The sequence below is a fragment of the Bos indicus genome, chromosome 18 (assembly GCF_029378745.1).
Source record: "Bos indicus isolate NIAB-ARS_2022 breed Sahiwal x Tharparkar chromosome 18, NIAB-ARS_B.indTharparkar_mat_pri_1.0, whole genome shotgun sequence".
NCBI lineage: Eukaryota > Metazoa > Chordata > Mammalia > Artiodactyla > Bovidae > Bos > Bos indicus.
The window spans coordinates 61,060,784-61,078,898 of NC_091777.1; the positions used below are offsets into that span (position 1 = coordinate 61,060,784).

Below are 18,115 nucleotides of genomic sequence, written 5' to 3' on the forward strand. Positions count from 1 at the left end.
GTGAGAGAATTCATAGCAAGCATTGAGGGACGTTGTGGGAGGTCAAGGCTAGAAACAGGCACAGAAAGTTCTAGTACGTGGGGTTCAGGCTTATAAGTGACCTTGGGTGAAGTGCTCTGGGCTCCAAAGACTGAAGGTGGATTGGTCCCAGACCAAGACGCGCAGGATTCTGGTGAGCTCTGTGAGGGTGTCATTGAAGGGAACCTTTGAAGTAGACCCTGGGGTTGAGTAAGACTGCTGATCACAGTCTTAACACTTCATTCATTACAACCAATGGAGACACTAGAAACCATTCACTTTTATTAATAACCATGTATTAATGTCACACAAGGTTGAAATCAAACATTTTACAATCCACAGTATGCTGCTGCTGCTAAGTTGCTTCAGTTGCGTCCGACTCTGTGACCCCATAGACGGCAGCCAACCAGGCTCCGCCATCCCTGGAATTCTCCAGGAAAGAACACTGGAGTGGGTTGCCAATTCCTTCTCCAATGCATGAAAGTGAAAAGTGAAAGTGAAGTCGTTCAGTCGCAACCCCATGGACTGCAGCCCACCAGGCTCCTCCGTCCATGGGATTTTCCAGGCAAGAGTACTGGGGTGGGGTGCCATTGCCGCAGTATGATCCATGATTAAATCAGATTAAAAGTACAGAGAAAGATACTCATTTTCTGATAAAAGGATGTGAGGATCATTATGTTTTTGACTTACAAAACAAAGCCTAGGAAACACTTAGTAAACAAGAAATACACTAATTACATGCCTTTTTTGAAAGGGTTCTAATACATTTCTAGGTTATTACAGATGCTGTCTTTATTTCAACATTGTCAAGTAATATACTTCACTTATGCTGATATTATAAAGATATATCAATATTGTAGTGAACTGTGATTGTGTTCTTACAATTCAAGTGATATAACTATTGAAAATTTAGAACCGACTTTTGGAGAAGTTCCCTGGTGGTCCAGTGGCTAAGACTCTGCATTCCCAATGTGGGGGTCTGGGTTCAATCCCTGGTCAGGGAACTAGATCCCACATGCTGCAACTAAGATCTGATGCAGCCAAATAAATAAATATTAAAAAAAAAAAAAAAGAACCATCTTCTGCCTTACTTTAATACATTGGAAGATTACATGATCACTTACATTAGGGCAACCTCACAGGATACTTCATATCAATGACAAACACCTCCATTTAGATGTTCATTGTACATTTTACGTTAAGATATCCTTCATCTTCTAATGGAGAATAGATAGAGATAGTTGCAACACAACATAAAAAGGATAATCTTTGAAGCTTAACCCGTCAAAAACCTGTTTTCATTCACACTAGAAACAAAGCATAGTATGGATTATTTGAGCATTGAATTACATTCATTTTGCTTTTCAACTAATCTCAAATCAAGTCATTGTAAACAAAGACACATTGCTAATAAGTGTAGCTTTCTAACAATCAACCTTCATCTCATGATCCTAGCTAAAATATCCATTTTCTATGTTTTTAAACGATGGATTGCTCTCTATACAGTAATTCTCCTACTAGAGAAAATTAAAAAAAAAAAAAAAAAGATGATTGATGAAATACTTTTTAGTATGCAGTCTCTGATATTTATTTCAATTTGATTTTTAATTAGTTTTCTACATATTTGTTACATTTCCATAGGTTTCTTGTATAAACTCTTGTTTTCTGATGTATATTTAGGGCAAATGCCTTCCATCACTTGTATCATCACTCTGCAGCATGTGTTCTGAGATGTTTAGTGAGATGACCACCATGACTAAAGGCTTTGCCACATTCTGTACATTTATAAGGTTTCTCTCCAGCATGAACTTGCAAATGTGTAGTAACAATTGAGTTCCGATTAAAGGCTTTGCCACATTCAGTGCATTTATACGGTCTCTCCCCAGTATGGATTCGCTGATGTTTAGTAAGACAAGAACTGTTAATAAAGGCCTTGCCACATTCCATACATTTATAACGTCTGTCCCCCATATGAATTTGGTGATGTTGAGTAAGACTTGAACTTGTAATAAAGGTTTTGCCACATTCTTTACATTTGTATCATTTATCCCCAGTATGGATTCGATGATGTGCAGCTAAAGTTGAACTCCGAGTAAAGGTTTGCATCTGTACAATGATAAGGTCTCTCGCCACTATGAATTCGCTGATGTCAAGTGAGATGTGAGTAACGGATAAAGGCTTTGTCAAATTCTTTACATTTATAAGGTCTCTCCCCAGTATGAATTCGCTGATGTCCAGTAAGAAGTGAGAGACGATGAAAGGCTTTGTCACATTCTTTACATTTATAAGGTTTCTCTCCAGTATGCATTCGCTGATGTTGAGTAAGACCTGAGTTCTGATTAAAGGCTTTGCCACATTGTCTACATTTATAAGGTCTCTCCCCAGTATGAATTCGCTGATGTTGGGTAAGATGTGAGCAACATATAAAGGCTTTGCCACATTCTGTACGTTTATAAGGTTTCTCTGCAGTATACATTCGCTGATGTTGAGAAAGTGTTGAGTTGTGATTAAAGGCTTTGCAAATAAATCTGTATATTTGTAAGGTTTCTCTCCAGTATGAATTCACTGATGTTGAGTAAGATGTGAGCGAAAGATAAATGTTTTCCTACATTCTGTACATGGGAAAGGTTTCCTTCCTGTATGAATTTTCCTATGTCTACTTCTATCGGATGAGTTACAAAGACTTTCCCACATATCTTACACTTGTTTTCTTTCTGTGAATTCTGAATAGTCTGCTGTTGAACAAGTTCTGTAGACTGATTAGAAATTTTACCATATTCACTACAATTGTAAGTCTTCTCTCCAGTATGAGTGCTCTTATATAGAGAAAGACCTGACATCTGATAAAAGATATTTCTACATTTATTAATTTTAGAATCCTTGTTTGAAGATTCAGGTCCCTGATGTTTCATAAGGTTTGAGTCTCCTTCAACCTTATACCCAGTTTTATTGCCTGAATACCCTCTCACTCCATCATAAATACTCTTGCAATTATTGGGGCTGACGCTCTTACAGAAGTGTTGACTCATTTTATTATACACGGAAAGTTCTTCCATATTAACCATATCATGGGATGTATTAAACAATGATGGTTGGATTACATCTCTTCCATTATCATCAACATTATACATTTTGGCATGGGGAAAAAATATCTGTTGGTGGAAGAATAATGACCCCCTGCTCACAGATCCCTCAAGTTAATTATATTGTGAGTTTTCCCCCTCATTTTTAAAATTCTGGTGTTCAGATACACTTGAATGATTTTTTAATATGTTACATTGAGTATTGTTGGAATGAGTATTTGTAGTAGAGACTAGATTACCTTCCGGGCTTTCCACGTTTCCTTTCAGAGAACATGTATGTTTCAAAAAATGATGGAAATCTTTTCTTAAAAACTTACAGTTCTCATCAGATGTTGAAGACTGAAGTTGACATTTTCCCCAATTTGACTTGCATTGCTCATTTCTTTTTGCAGTGATGTGTACCTTATGTTAACTGTCTCAGTTTCTTTATGTCCATATAAACATCCTCTCTGTCTTTCATATGCCCTCATATGTTCCCAGTCATTCATTAAATGTTCTGAGGTGAAATCTTTCATATTTTCCTAGGTTTGCTTTTGGAAATACATCTTCTAACCCTGGATTCTTTAGCATCAAATCCTGGGTATCTTGAGGAGACAGAGTTGAAAGATATCAAATAACAAGTTACTTTACCTACTATTCTCAGTGAATATCCTTAACGATTTAAAGAAAAGTGATGACTCCTTTGCTTGTTTAAAAATAAAAAACAGACAGAAGGATCAAGATGCCAGAGGATCAGGCAGAGATGGGAGTTCATCTCTCTCCACAAACACAACAAGAATACATCAGAAATGGAAGAATTTTCACAGAGCCCCTGGTGAACACAAGCAGAGGGCCTTGGACAATGAAAAGGTCAAGAAAGATTTCTGTGTTGACAGATAAGACAAGAAAAAGAAGAAGGAAAAGGAACAGGAGAGGAATTGCAGTGGGACCTGAACCTTGGGGCGATCTGAAGACAGGTCAGGTCTCCATATCCAGGGAAGGCCCTCACTGGGGGAGCCCAGTTGAGACAGAAGAGGAGCCTCATTCTCTGTGGAAAGAGAACACGCCAACAGTCTGTGGCAGCAGCACAGAGTGAGACGTGTACACAGGGTACTGACCCCTGCCCTGCCCACCCAGCCTGAGAGGGTGTCCACCACTGCAGACAAGGGCTGGGTGCTGGAATGTGGGGTCTAGAGAGCAGACCCAGGCAGAGGACTGCTGTGGGCTGTGAGAGGACATCCTGCAGGAAAGGCAGGGAGGGAGGAGCTCTATAAACGGGGATGTTGTGGCAGAAGCCTGAACCACCATACAGCATAGCACCATTGCTGACTGATGACCAAAGAAGAAGCCCACTGCAGCCCCTCTCCCTCTGTGCTGGCCCCTGCCTCACCAGCATCCAGGAAGGGCCACCACCCGGGTGGGCTCTATTGAGCCCCAGCCACAGCCTCCCCCCACACACCTCCTCCACCATCAGCAGACTCCTGTGCTCTGTGGAAGCCTCTGGAGCAGACACCTGTGGGTCGGCCACATGCACAGATGGAGCTGAAAGCACAGCTAGCCCCAGGGTTAAGGAAGAGAAGCTGAAATCTCTCTTCACAGCTGCACAAACAATGCTTTTACACCCACAACTGGCTTTGTAACCTCAGCCCCTTAAGAGCATTTGAATGGAAAAGCAGACCCCATCCCCCTCACTCAGTCACAACAGGTGTAGCTTTAGCAGCTGTAGACTTTGTGGGCTCTTACATGAGGGGAATGGGCCAGGCCAGATCCTGAGCTGCCCCCACAGCACCACATCGGGTCCAGCTCCATGATGAATGCGATCCTGGCCCCTGATTTCAGTGGATGTATGCTGGTGACCTGGTGAAAACAACATCTGAGAGACCCCAGGGCCATGTGCCGGCATACACAGGGTTAAGGTGGGGTCAGAAGCAATGTCAACACAGGGTCACATGAGACTCACACAATGTGCAAAAGGTGACACACAGAGCACACCTAGAGGTGAACATCCTCAGAGGAGCAATACTCAGTGGTTTCTCTCCCAGTGGGTGTGCTCCAATCCCACCTGCCTCCACCATAGATCAGAAACAAAGTGAAGAAACAGATCTGGGGACTCTATTCCACCAACCAGGGAGCAGACTCCGCCCCTAAAAGGGCAGGGATAACCAGAGAGCAATGGGAAACTCCCTTCAATATCCAGGGAAGACTCGGGTCACAATAACAGCAATCACACCCCCTATTAAGGGGATAAGGACACAAGCCTGTGGAGCAACCTCACACTCCAGGGAACAGACACCAGAAGGAAAAACTAGGATTCTGCAGTTTTCATTACACAGAACACAAACACAGAAAATTGCACAAAATGATCATACAGAGAAATATGCTGTGGAGGAAGGAACAAGATAAAAGCCTATTATAAGAACCAATAAATGAAGAGGGGATATTAGTCAGTATAATGATTAATTTCCACCTTCAATTCAATTTAGTTGCTCAGTCATGTCCAACTGTTTGCGACCCTGTGGATGGCAGCATGCCAGGCTTCCCTGTCCATCACCAACTCCCAGACCTTGCTCAAATATATCATAAGACTGATTCTCTTTGATGTACATTGTAAAACAGTTATATTCCAATAAGAACTTTTACAAAAGATGTCTTCGTATAATCTAAAAACCTTAAGAGCGAGGAACAACAATTAAAAATATGATGGAGAATCTCCTAGGATCTCATGAGAATTTATTTGAAAACGCTTTGAGTTTCAGAGATAAACTCTGAAAATCACAAGTTTAATTGGAAGATGTAGTGACACAAAGACTTCAGTGACTGCAAATTCAAAACAATTCAAACTCAAAACAAACATGGATATTTCAAATGTTAAGTCTCAGCTGTATCTAGAGAGCTAACATAATTTTGAATATAAAAATCAAAAAAGCCTAAATAGAGGGAACCTGCCAAGTTATATATGAAGCTATCACTGTATAGACTAGTTCACATTATTTTAAACTAAATGAAGCAAAATAGCTACAAGGTAGCCAAAGAAGCTCACCTAAAGAGAGACTTGGACATTATTTTGAACAATAAAAGAGTAGGATGAAACACAACATTATATTTTGTAATCATGTAAGAGGTGAGGTATTCCAAAGCAACATCAAAAATCAGAGGGGAAAAAATACCACACAGCATAAAGCAAAGATTTAGGTTTCAACGTTGTGTAATAAAGAACTTAGGGACATGCCTGATGGTCCAGTGGGTAGAAATCTGCCTGTCAATGCAGGGGACACGGGTTCCATCCCTGGTCAGGGAAGATCCCACAAGCCTGGGAGCAACTAAGCTACTGTGACACAACTACTGAAGCCCACCTGCTCTAGAGCCTGCCAGTTATGAATACAACAACTGAACCCGTGCCTTAGAGCCAGAGCTCCACAACAAGATAGTAGCTCCTCCTAATCACAACAGAGAAAGCCCAAGTGCATCAGCAAAATCCCAGCATAGCCAAAACTAAATAAATATTAAAATTTCAAAAGAATAAGAGAATTTAGCAGGCTTTGGCCCACAGGTTCTGAAAGTTAGCTTTTACTCTTGGAATTTAAGTTTTTTCCCCTCTTGGAATTTCCTTAGTGACTGAAGTGGCTTTATTACTCTCCGTTGTCCCTGATAATTTATGCTAACAAGAGGACTTACAAGTGGGCCCATAGTTTAATAAGAAAATGACTCAGGTTGTGAAGCTGGTCATTTCACAAAGACCAATGAAGTGACTAGAGGTACGGGGCTTTAAGCCAGGTGGGCTTATTAACCCAACCCAACTTCTAAGGAGGGGAGAATGTTGGAGATGTTATCAACCATGCCTATGTAGCTAAACCCCAACAAAAACTCGGGACTTAAAAGCTTGAGTGAGCTTCTTTGGCTGGCAATACGGTTTTCTGACACACCGATATGCCAGGAGGGCAACGGGTCCCTTCGGATGAAGACTATGGGTAAGTTCAAACAAACCCGTTCAGAAGTTAAGGAGCTTATCAAGTCCAAAAAAAGAGCATTTCAGGAAAGACAGACAGAACTATCAAAAGGACTATGCCTCTTATCTCGAAACGAGTCATTTCTGACTGCTTTCCTCTTTCTCTGGGCTTCACTCTCAGGTAAGATCAGTCTTGGGAAGTGACCCCTGAGTGTTGAAAACAGGCTGTCCAATACTCAGAAAAATACACTGAGGTCCCTGTAACACAGCCACACACACAGGGAGGATCTCAACAGGTACAAAACAAAATCCTGTACGGCCACTGACACAGGAGGGATTCTGGAACAGAGATCAAACGAGGTATTTTTAGTTTTATTGTTTTCTTCAGAACTCGCGGCCCTTCCTGTGAAAACCACACGTTCTAGGCAGACCCACCCTTCAAACCTTAGGCGAGACCCTGACCAAACTCCATACAGAATAGAGCCTCTTTCACCTCTTCGTGGATCAGGGACCTAGCGGTTGGGCAATGCAGGACTTTCAGCAGCGGTCTCTACAAGTTAGAAGGCAGAACTGCCAGAGAAGGACATGGACTCTAGAACTATATTAACAGCAAGCGGACCTGGGCCCCAGGGACACGGCAGCTAAGCTAAAGGACTTCAGAACTTTTCACGCGATCCGAAGACACACTGGGGCCGGGAAAATGGGGACGGTAGTTTGAACGGCCACAGAGACCCCGGAAACCCACGTGTGAAGGACAACAGGCTGTGGGACTACGAAATTCAGATTTTAAACAAACAAACATTCAAACTGACCAGAACTCTCTATCGCTCATTTAAACTCAATTCCGGGTCTGCAGGATACTGCGCACGCGCGGGCGGAAGATCCGGTACAGAGGAAGGTGAATGCGCTACGCCGCAGCCAACGAGAGGGGATGTAAGGGGAGAGGGTGGGACGAGGGCGGAAGCTCAGATACGTAGTAGGGGGCCAGTAGGGGCGGAGCCTTGTATCCCCTCACCCTCGCCCCTGTCAGTTTTGGGTCTGTTGGTCCTTCTGTCCAGCTGTGCTTCCTTTCTCTACATTTTGATGTCTGTAAATCTGATTTCCTCTGGAGCAGAGCTGCTTTCTGCCTGTTCTAAGTTAATGTTTCACACAACTTAAGGCTAAAGAGAAAAATTTTGAGAGCTGCCTCTGGGAAGCCGTGCTGTTTTCAGCAAGTTGAAAAAAGAGGAAAATTCAAAAGCCCTTTGTGTGAGTGTATGAAGATAGGTGTCTCCTCAGTGACGAAAAGTAGAACATAATCACTTCAGCAGCAGCAGCAACAATTAACAGGATCAATATGTGTATCAACAGATTCTGGCAGGAGTAACAGTATGTCGTTTCTGTGGTTATATTATAAACGACCATGTGGGTTCCGGTCTCCCTCATTCTTTCTGGACTCACTTCCTAAGAGAAAAACCAGCTGCCCTGTTGTAAGCAGGTCTCTAGTTACAATTACTGAGGTTTCCTCCTAACAGTCATCTGAGTGATTCAGTTCAGTTCAGTCCCTCAGTCCTGTCCGACTCTTGGGACCCCATGGACTGCATCACACCAGGCCTCCCTGTCCATCAGCAAATCCCGGAGTTTACTCAAACTCATGTCCATTGAATCAATGATGTCATCCAACCATCTAATCCTCTGTTGTCCCCTTCTGCTCCTGTCTTCAACCTTTCCCAGTATCAGAGTCTTTTCCAATGTCACATCTTCGCATCAGGTGGCCAAAGTACTGGAGTTTCAGCTTCAGCATCAGTCGTTCGAATGAATATTTAGGGCTGATTTCTTTTAGGATGGACTGGTTGGATCTTCTTGCCTTCCAAGGGACTCTCAAGAGTCTTCTCCAACACCACAGTTCAAAAGCATCAATTCTTTGGCACTCAACTTTCTTCACAGTCCAACTCTCACATACATATATGACCACTGGAAAAACCATAGCCTTGACTAGATGGACCTTTGTTGGAAAATTAATGTCCCTGCTTTTGAATATGGTGTCTAGGTTGGTCATAGCTTTCCTCCCAAGGAGTAAGTGTCTTTTAATTTCATGGCTGCAATCACCATCTGCAGGGATTTTAGAGCCCCCCAAAATAAAGTCTGACACTGTTTCCACTGTTTCCCCATCTATTTCCCATGAAGTGATGGGACCATATGCCATAATCTTAGTTTTTGGAATGTTCAACTTTAAGCCAATTTTTTCACTCTCCTCTTTCATTTTCATCAAGAGGCTTTTTAGTTCCTCTTCACTTTCTGCCATAAGGGTGGTGTCATCTGCATATCTGAGGTTATTGCTATTTCTCCTGGCAATCTTGATTCCAGCTTGTGCTTCTTCCAGCCCAGCATTTCTCATGATGTACTCTGCATATAAGTTAAATAAGGAGGGTGACCATATAGCCATGACGTACTTCTTTTCCTATTTGGAATCAGTCTGTTGTTCCATGTCCAGTTCTAAATGTTGCTTCCTGACCTACATATAGGTTTCTCAAGAGGCAGTTCAGGTGATTTGGTATTCCCCTTTCTTTCAGAATTTTCCACAGTTTATTATGATCCACACCGTCAGAGGCTGTGGCATAGTCAATAAAGCAGAAATAGATGTTTTTCTGGAACTCTCTTGCTTTTTCCATGATCCAGTGGATGTTGGCGATTTGATCTCTGGTTCCTCTGCCTTTTCTAAAACCAGCTTGAACATCTGGAAGTTCACAGTTCACATATTGCTGAAGCCTGGCTTGGAGAATTTTGAGCATTACTTTACTAGAATGTGAGATGAGTGCAACTGTGCAGTAGTTTGAGCATTCTTTGGCATTGCCTTTCTTTGGGATTGGAATGAAAACTGACCTTTTCCAGTCCTGTGGCCAGTGCCGAGTTTTCCAAATGTGCTGGCATATTGAGTGCAGCACTTTCACAGCATCATCTTTCAGGATTTGAAATAGCTCAAGTGGAATTCCATCACCTCCACTAGCTTTGTTCGTAGTGATGCTTTCTAAGGCCCACTTGACTTCACATTCCAGGATGTCTGGCTCTAGGTCAGTGATTACACCATCGTGATTATCTGGGTTGTGAAGCCTTTTTTTTTTTTTTTGTACAGTTCTTCTGTGTATTCTTGCCACCTCTTCTTGATATCTTCTGCTTCTGTTAGGTCCATACCATTTATGTCCTTTATTGAGCCCATCTTTGCATGAAATGTTCCCTTTGTATCTCGAATTTTCTTGAAGAGATCTCTAGTCTTTCCCATTCTGTTGTTTTCCTCTATTTCTTTGCATTGACCACTGAGGAAGGCTTTCTTATCTCTCCTTACTATTCTTTGGAACTCTGCATTAATATGCTTATATCTTTCCTTTTCTCCTTTGCTTTTCACTTCTCTTCTTTTCACAGCTATTTGTAAGGCCTTCCCCAGACAGCCATTTTGCTTTTTTGCATTTTTTTCCCATGGGAATGGTCTTGATCCCTGTCTCTTGTACAATGTCACGAACTTCATTCCATAGTTCATCAGGCACTCTATCAGATTTAGTCCTTTAAATCTATTTCTCACTTCCACTGTATAATCATAAGGGATTTGATTTAGGTCATACCTGAATGGTCTAGTGGTTTCCCCTACTTTCTTCAATTTAAGTCTTAATTTGGTAATAAGGAGTTCATAATCTGGGCTACAGTCAGCTTCCGGTCTTGTTTTTGCTAATGGTATAGAGCTTCTCCCTCTTTGGCTGCAAAGAATATAATCAATCTGATTTCGGTGTTGACCATCTTGTGATGTCCATGTGTAGAGTCTTCTCTTGTGTTGTTGGAAGAGGGTGTTTGCTATGACCAGTGCGTTCTCTTGGCAAAACTCTATTAACCTTTGCCTGCTTCATTCTGTATTCCAAGGCCAAATTTGCCTGTTACTTCAGGTGTTTCTTGACCTCCTACTTTTGCATTCCAGTCCCCTATAATGAAAAGGACATCTTTTTTGGGTGTTAGTTCTAAAAGGTCTCGTAGGTCTTTATACAACCATTCAACTTTAGCTTCTTCAGCGTTACTGGTTGGGGCATAGGCTTGGATTACCATGATATTGAATGGTTTGCCTTGGAAACGAAGGAGATCATTCTGTCGTTTTTGAGATTGCATCCAAGTACTGTATTTCGGACTCTTTTGTTGATTATGATGGCTACTACATTTCTTCTAAGGGATTCCTGCCCACAGTAGTAGATATAGTGGTCATCTGAGTTAAATTCACACATTCTAGTCCATTTCAGTTCTCTGATTCCTAGAATGTCGATGTTCACTTTTGCCATCTCCTGTTTGACCACATCCAATTTGCCTTGATCCATGGACCTGACATTCCAGGTTCCTATGCAATATTGCTCTTTACAGGATCTGACCTTGCTTGTATCACCAGTCACATCCACAACTGGGTTTTTTTTTTTTTGCTTTGGCTCCATCCCTTCATTCTTTTGGCAGTTATTTCTCCACTGATCTCCAGTAACATATTGGACACCTATCGACCTGGGGAGTTACTCTTTCAGTATCCTATCAATTCTTCAGTGCTCAGCTTTCTTTATAGTCCAACTCTCAAATCCATACATGACTACTGGAAAAATAATACCTTTGACTACATGGACCTTTGTAGGCAAAGTAATATCTCTGCTTTTTAATATGCTGTCTAGGTTGGTTATATCTTTTCTTCCAAGGAATAAACGTCCTTAAATTACATGGCTGCAGTCACCATCTGCAGTTATTTTGGAACCTGAAAAAATAAAGTCTGTCACTGTTTACATTGTTTCCCATCTATTTGCCAAGAAGTGATGGGACCAGATGTCATGATCTTAGTTTTCTGAATGTTCAGCTTTAAGCCAACTTTTTCACTCTCCTCTTTCAGTTTCATCAAGAGGCTCTTTAGCTCTTCTTCACTTTCTGCCCTAAGGGTCGTGTCATCTGCATATCTGAGATTATTGGTATTTCTCTCACCAATCTTGATTCCAGCTTGTGCTTCATCCAGCCCAGCATTTCTCATGATGTACTTTGCATATGAGTTAAATAAGCTGGGTAACCCATGCTTACTGCTAAGACACTTCAGTCGTGTCCGACTCTGTGCGACCGCATAGACGGCAGCCCACTAGGCTCCCCCTTCCCTGGGATTCTCCAGGCAAGAACACTGGAGTGGGTTGCCATTTCCTTCTCCAATGCATGAAAGTAAGAAGTGAAAGTGAAGTCGTTCAGTCCTGTCTGACTCTTAGCGACCTCATGGACTGCAGCCTACTAGGCTCCTCCGTCCATGGGATTTTTCCAGGCAAGAGTACTGGAATGGGGTGCCATTGTGTTCTCCGACCCATGCTTAAGCTGGGGCCAAAAGCAGTGCCAATAATAGGATTACACAAGACCTTGCTGGAGAATAAAAGGTGACACATAGAGCACACTCTGAGGTGAACATTATGAGAGGAGCAATACTCAGTGGCTTCTCTCCCAGTGGGTGTGCCCCAATCCCACCAGCCTCGCACCACAGATCAGAAACACAGCTCAGAAACAGGTCTGGGGCTCTATTCCACCAAGGAGCAGGTATCACACCACAGAGAGGGCAGTGAAAACCAGAGCAATGGGGAATTTCCCCTCAATATCCAGGGCAAGCTCTTGTCATAGGAACACAATCAAAGCCCAGATCAAGGGGATAAGTGCACAAACCTCTGGACCAACCTCACCCACCAAGTTGCAGACACCAGAAGGAAGACTAACTAAGTTCCTGTATCATTCAAAACAGAGATCACAGAAAACTGGACAAAATGAGATGGCAAAGAAATAGGTTATAGAGAGAGAAGCAACACATCAAACCCTTCAAGAATCACAAAATGAAGAGGAGATAGGCAATCTAATGATTACTTGTTGCTTTTAGTCGTCTTGCATGGAGACACCAGATGTTTTCACAAATCCTAGGCTCCTGATAATTCTTTAATCCACTTCTTTTCACACGTTTCTGAGAATGTCCTATTAGATGTTTCAATCTAAAAATCATAGATGATAGTGACACAAAACTAATCAGAAACTGAGGACACATAAGACAGTGTCCGAGGAAGTGGATTACAAATAAGATAAACTTAATAAAGTTCTAGTTCTTAAGAAATTAAATAAGAAGAGAACCTTTTAAAAATATAGTAGAAACACAGGGACGTGTACTCATAGCTATGTGGAGACCAACGTGGGATGGCAATCAACAGAATGGGGAAGACTGGATATCCCTTCAAGAAAATTGATATACCAAGGGAACTTTTCATACAAAGATGGGCAAAATAAAGGACAGAAATAGTATGGACCTAACAGAAGTGCAAAACATTAAGAAAAAGGGAGAAGAATACACAGAAGAGATATATAAAAAAAACATCTTAATGACTAATATAATCAGGACATGTGATGACTCACCTAGAGGCAGACATCCTGGAGCCTGAAGTCAAGTGGGCCATGGGAAGGATTACTATGAAAAAAGCTAATGGAGGTGATAGAATTCCCGTTGAGCTGTTTCAAGTCCTAAAAGATGATGTTCCTAAAGTGCTGCACTCAATATGCCATCTAATTTGGAATACTCAGCTGTGGCCACAGGACTGGAAAAGGTCAGGTTTCATTCCAATCCCAAAGAAAGGCAATGGCAAAGAATGCTCAAACTACCGCACAACTGCACTCCTTTCACATACTACCAAAGTAAGGTTCAAAATTCTTCAAGTGTGGCATCAACAGTATATGAACTGAGAACTTCCAGATGTTCAACCTGGATTTAAAAAAGGCAGAGGAACCAGAGATTAAATTGCCAACACCCGTTGAATCATAGGAAAAGCAAGACAGTTTCAGGAAAATATCTACTTAGGCTTTATTGACTACGCCACAGCTTTTGATGGTGTGGATGAAAACAAAGTGTGGAAAATTCTTAACAAGTTGAGAATACAAGACCACCTTACCTGCCTCCTGACAAATCTGAATGCAAGTCAAGAAGAAACAGTACTGGACATTTTACAACGGACTAGTTCCAAATTGGGAAAGGAATCTGTCAAGACTGCCAATTGTCACCCTGCTTATTTAACTTATATGCAAAGTACATAATGCAGGAGACCTCGGTTCATTCCCTGGGTTGGGAAGATCCCCCTGAAGAAGGGAAGGGCTACCCACACTAGTATTCTGGCCTAAAGAATTCCATGGATTGTATAGTCCATAGGATCACGAAGAGTGATATATTCAGTTGAGACGAGAATGCAAGGGAGAATGTTAATACAGCCTGGAAAATGATTTCCCCAAAATCTTTATTCAAATCACCTATTTAACACTAACAAACACATAACATCAGATCCTGAGATACTGATCAAGTACTATGAAGGCAAAGTAAGTGTGTAACTGTGAAATTAAGAAAAGGTGTACCTATTTAATACTAGGTGTGCCTATTTGATACTATCAGAGAAGGCAATGGCACCCCACTCCAGTACTCTTGCCTGGAGAGTCCCATGGACAGAGGAGCCTGGTAGGCTACAGTCCATGGGGTCGCTAAGAGTCGGGCACGACTGAGCGACTTCACTTTCACTTTTCACTTTCATGCATTGGAGAAGGAAACGACAACCCACTCCAGTGTTCTTGCCTAGAGAATCCCAGGGACAGAGGAGCCTGGTGGGCTGCCTTCTATGGGGTCGCACAGAATCGGACACGACTGACGCGACTTAGCAGCAGCAGCATTTAATAATACAGAGCTTATACAATTACCACTAACCTATGCAGTGATAGGTTACAGTGAAGGGTGTCAGATTCATGATCTCCAAACAAGATTTAACTTCGGGACCAGGGACCAGGCACCAGGCTTGATCACTCAAGAGCTTTTGTGTAGCAGAGTTTTATTAACATGAAAAAGGGACAGAGAAGCTTCTGACGTAGACATCAGAAGAGGGTGGAGAGTGCCCCCCTTGCTAGTCTAAGCAAGGAAGCTATATACTTTTTAAATCAGTAATTACAATAAATCAAAAGAATGTCTCAAGGTTGTAAAAATTTTAACAGACCCACTCCGACAATTTACGTTTGAGGATAACAGGATTAGAACTTAACAACAGAAAGATCCTACTAGACCCAGACCCCTTTATTGACTATGCCAAAGCCTATGACCGAGTGGATCACAACAAACTGTGGAAAATTCTTCAGGAGATGGGAACATCAGACCACCTGACCTGCCTCCTGAGAAATCTGAATGCAGGTCAAGAAGCAAGTTAGAACTGGACATGGGGAAACACACTGGTTCCAAATTGGGAAAGGACTACTCAAGGCTGTATATTTTCACCCTGCTTATTTAACTTATATGCACAGTACATCATGAAAAATGCTGGGCTGGATGAAGCACAAGCTGGAGTCAAGACTGCCAGGAGAAATATCCATAACCTCAGATATGCAGATGACACCTCCCTTATGGCAGAAAGCGAAGAAGAACTAAAGAGTCTCTTGATGAAACTGAAAGAGAAAATCACTACAATATTGTAATTAGCCTCCAATTAAAATAAATAAGTTAAAAAAACTACCATGTATAAAATAGATAAGTAACAAGGATATATTGTATAGCATAGGGAATTATTCCCATTGTCTTGTGATAACTTTTAATGGAGTATAATTTGTAAAAATACTGAATCACTATGGTATATACCTGAAACTAATGTAATACTGTACAGCAACTATACTTAAATTAAGAAAAGAATTCAGGACAAAATAAATATGAGACACTTTTTTTTTTTTTTTCTTGGAAGAAGAGCTCAACTCAATGTAAAGAAAGGATCTTCTTTCTTGAAAAAAATAAAAAGAAACTGAAAGAGGAGAGTGAAAAAGTTGTCTTAAAACTCAACATTCAGAAAACTAAGAACACTGCATCTGGTCCCATCACTTCTTGGCAAATAGTTGGGGAAACAATCTAAGCAGTGATAGACTTTATTTGGGGGGGGGGGAGGGGCTCCAAAATCACTGCATATGGTGACTGCAGCCATGAAAATAAAAGACGCTTGCTCCTTGGAAGAAAAGGTATGACCAATCTAGACAGCGTATTAAGAAGCAGAGACATTACCAACAAAGGTCTGTCTAGTCAAAGACATGGCTTTTCCAATAGTCATGTATGGATATGAGAGTTGGACTGCAAAGAAAGCTGAGCACCAAAGAACTGATTCTTTTAAACTGTGGTGTTGGAAAAGACTTTTGGAACTTCCTTAGACTCTAAGGAGATCCAACCAGTCCATCCTAAAGAAAATCAGTTCTGAATATGCATTGGAAGGACTGACGCTGAAGCTGAAACTACAGTACTTTGGAGAGCTTATGTGAAGACCTGACTCATTTGAAAAGACTGTGATGCTGGGAAAGATTGAAGGCGGGAGGAGAAGGGGACGACAGAGGATGAGATGGTTGGATGGCATCACTGACACAATGGACATGAGTTTGATGAAACTCCGGGAGTTGGTGATGGACAGGGAGGCCTGGTGTGCTGTGGTACACGCGGTCACAAATAGACAGGACTAAGGGACTGAACTGAACGGAATCAGACCCGCTCCTATAATATAAATTCTAAGATATCAGGATAAGTCGGAAGGTTTTCAGGAAGGAGAAAGTGTCCTCAAGCAGGATCAGTTTAGTTCAGTTAAGTCGCTCAGTCGTGTCCGACTCTTTGCGACCCCATGTATCACAGCACACCAGGCCTCCCTGTCCATCACCAACTCCCGGAGTTCACTCAGACTCACGTCCATCAAGTCAGTGATGCCATCCAGCCATCTCATCCTCTGTCGTCCCCTTCTCCTCCTGCCCCCAATCCCTCCCAGCATCAGAGTCTTTTCCAATGAGTCAACTCTTCACATGAGGTAGCCAAAGTACTGGAGTTTCAGCTTTAGCATCATTCCTTCCAAAGAAATCCCAGGGTTGATCTCCTTCAGAATGGACTGGTTGGATCTCCTTGAAGTCCAAGGGACTCTCAAGAGTCTTCTCCAACACCACAGTTCAAAAGCATCAATTCTTCGGCGCTCAGCATTCTTCACAGTCCAACTCTCACATCCATACATGACCACTGGAAAAACCATAACCTTGACTAGACAGACCTTTGTTGGCAAAGTAATGTCTCTGCTCTTGAATATGCTATCTAGGTTGGACATAACTTTCCTTCCAAGGAGTAAGCGTCTTTTAATTTCATGGCTGCAGTGATTTTGGAGCCCAGGAAAATAAACTCTGACACTGTTTCCACTGTTTCCCATCTATTTCCCATGAAGTGATGGGACCGGATGCCATGATCTTCGTTTTCTGAATGTTGAGCTTTAAGCCAACTTTTTCACTCTCCACTTTCACTTTCATTAAGAGGCTTTTGAGTTCCTCTTCACTTTCGGCCATAAGGGTGGTGTCATCTGCATATCTGAAGTTATTGATATTTCTCCCGGCAATCTTGATTCCAGCTTGTGCTTCTTCCAGTCCAGTGTTTCTCATGATGTACTCTGCATATAAGTTAAATAAGCAGGGTGACAATATACAGCTTTGACGTACTCCTTTTCCTGTTTGGAACCAGTCTGTTGTTCCACGTCCAGTTCTAACTGTTGCTTCCTGACCTGCATACAGATTTCTCAAGAGGCAGGTCAGGTGGTCTGGTATTCCCATCTCTTTCAGAATTTTCCACAGTTTATTGTGATCCACACACTCAAAGGCTTTGGCATAGTCAATAAAGTAGAAATAGATGTTTTTCTGGAACTCTCTTGCTTTTTCCATGATCCAGCAGATGTTGGCAATTTGATCTCTGGTTCCTCTGCCTTTTCTAAAACCAGCTTGAACATCATGAAGTTCACAGTTCACATATTGCTGAAGCCTGGCTTGGAGAATTTTGAGCATTACTTTACTAAAATGTGAGATGAGTGCAATTGTGTGGTAGTTTGAGCATTCTTTGGCATTGCCTTTCTTTGGGATTGGAATGAAAACTGACCTTTTCCAGTCCTGTGGCCACTGCTGAGTTTTCCAAATGTGCTGCCATATTGAGTGCAGCACTTTCACAGCATCATCTTTCAGGATTTGAAATAGCTCAAGTGGAATTCCATCACCTCCACTAGCTTTGTTCGTAGTGATGCTT

General features: G+C 41.9%; 1 pseudogene; it reads right to left on the reverse strand.

The window, feature by feature from the left end:
• Positions 1–276: 276 nt before the first annotated feature.
• Positions 277–16,762, reverse strand: LOC139177191 (zinc finger protein 502-like; annotated as a pseudogene).
• Between the last annotated feature and the right edge of the window lie 1,353 nt (positions 16,763–18,115).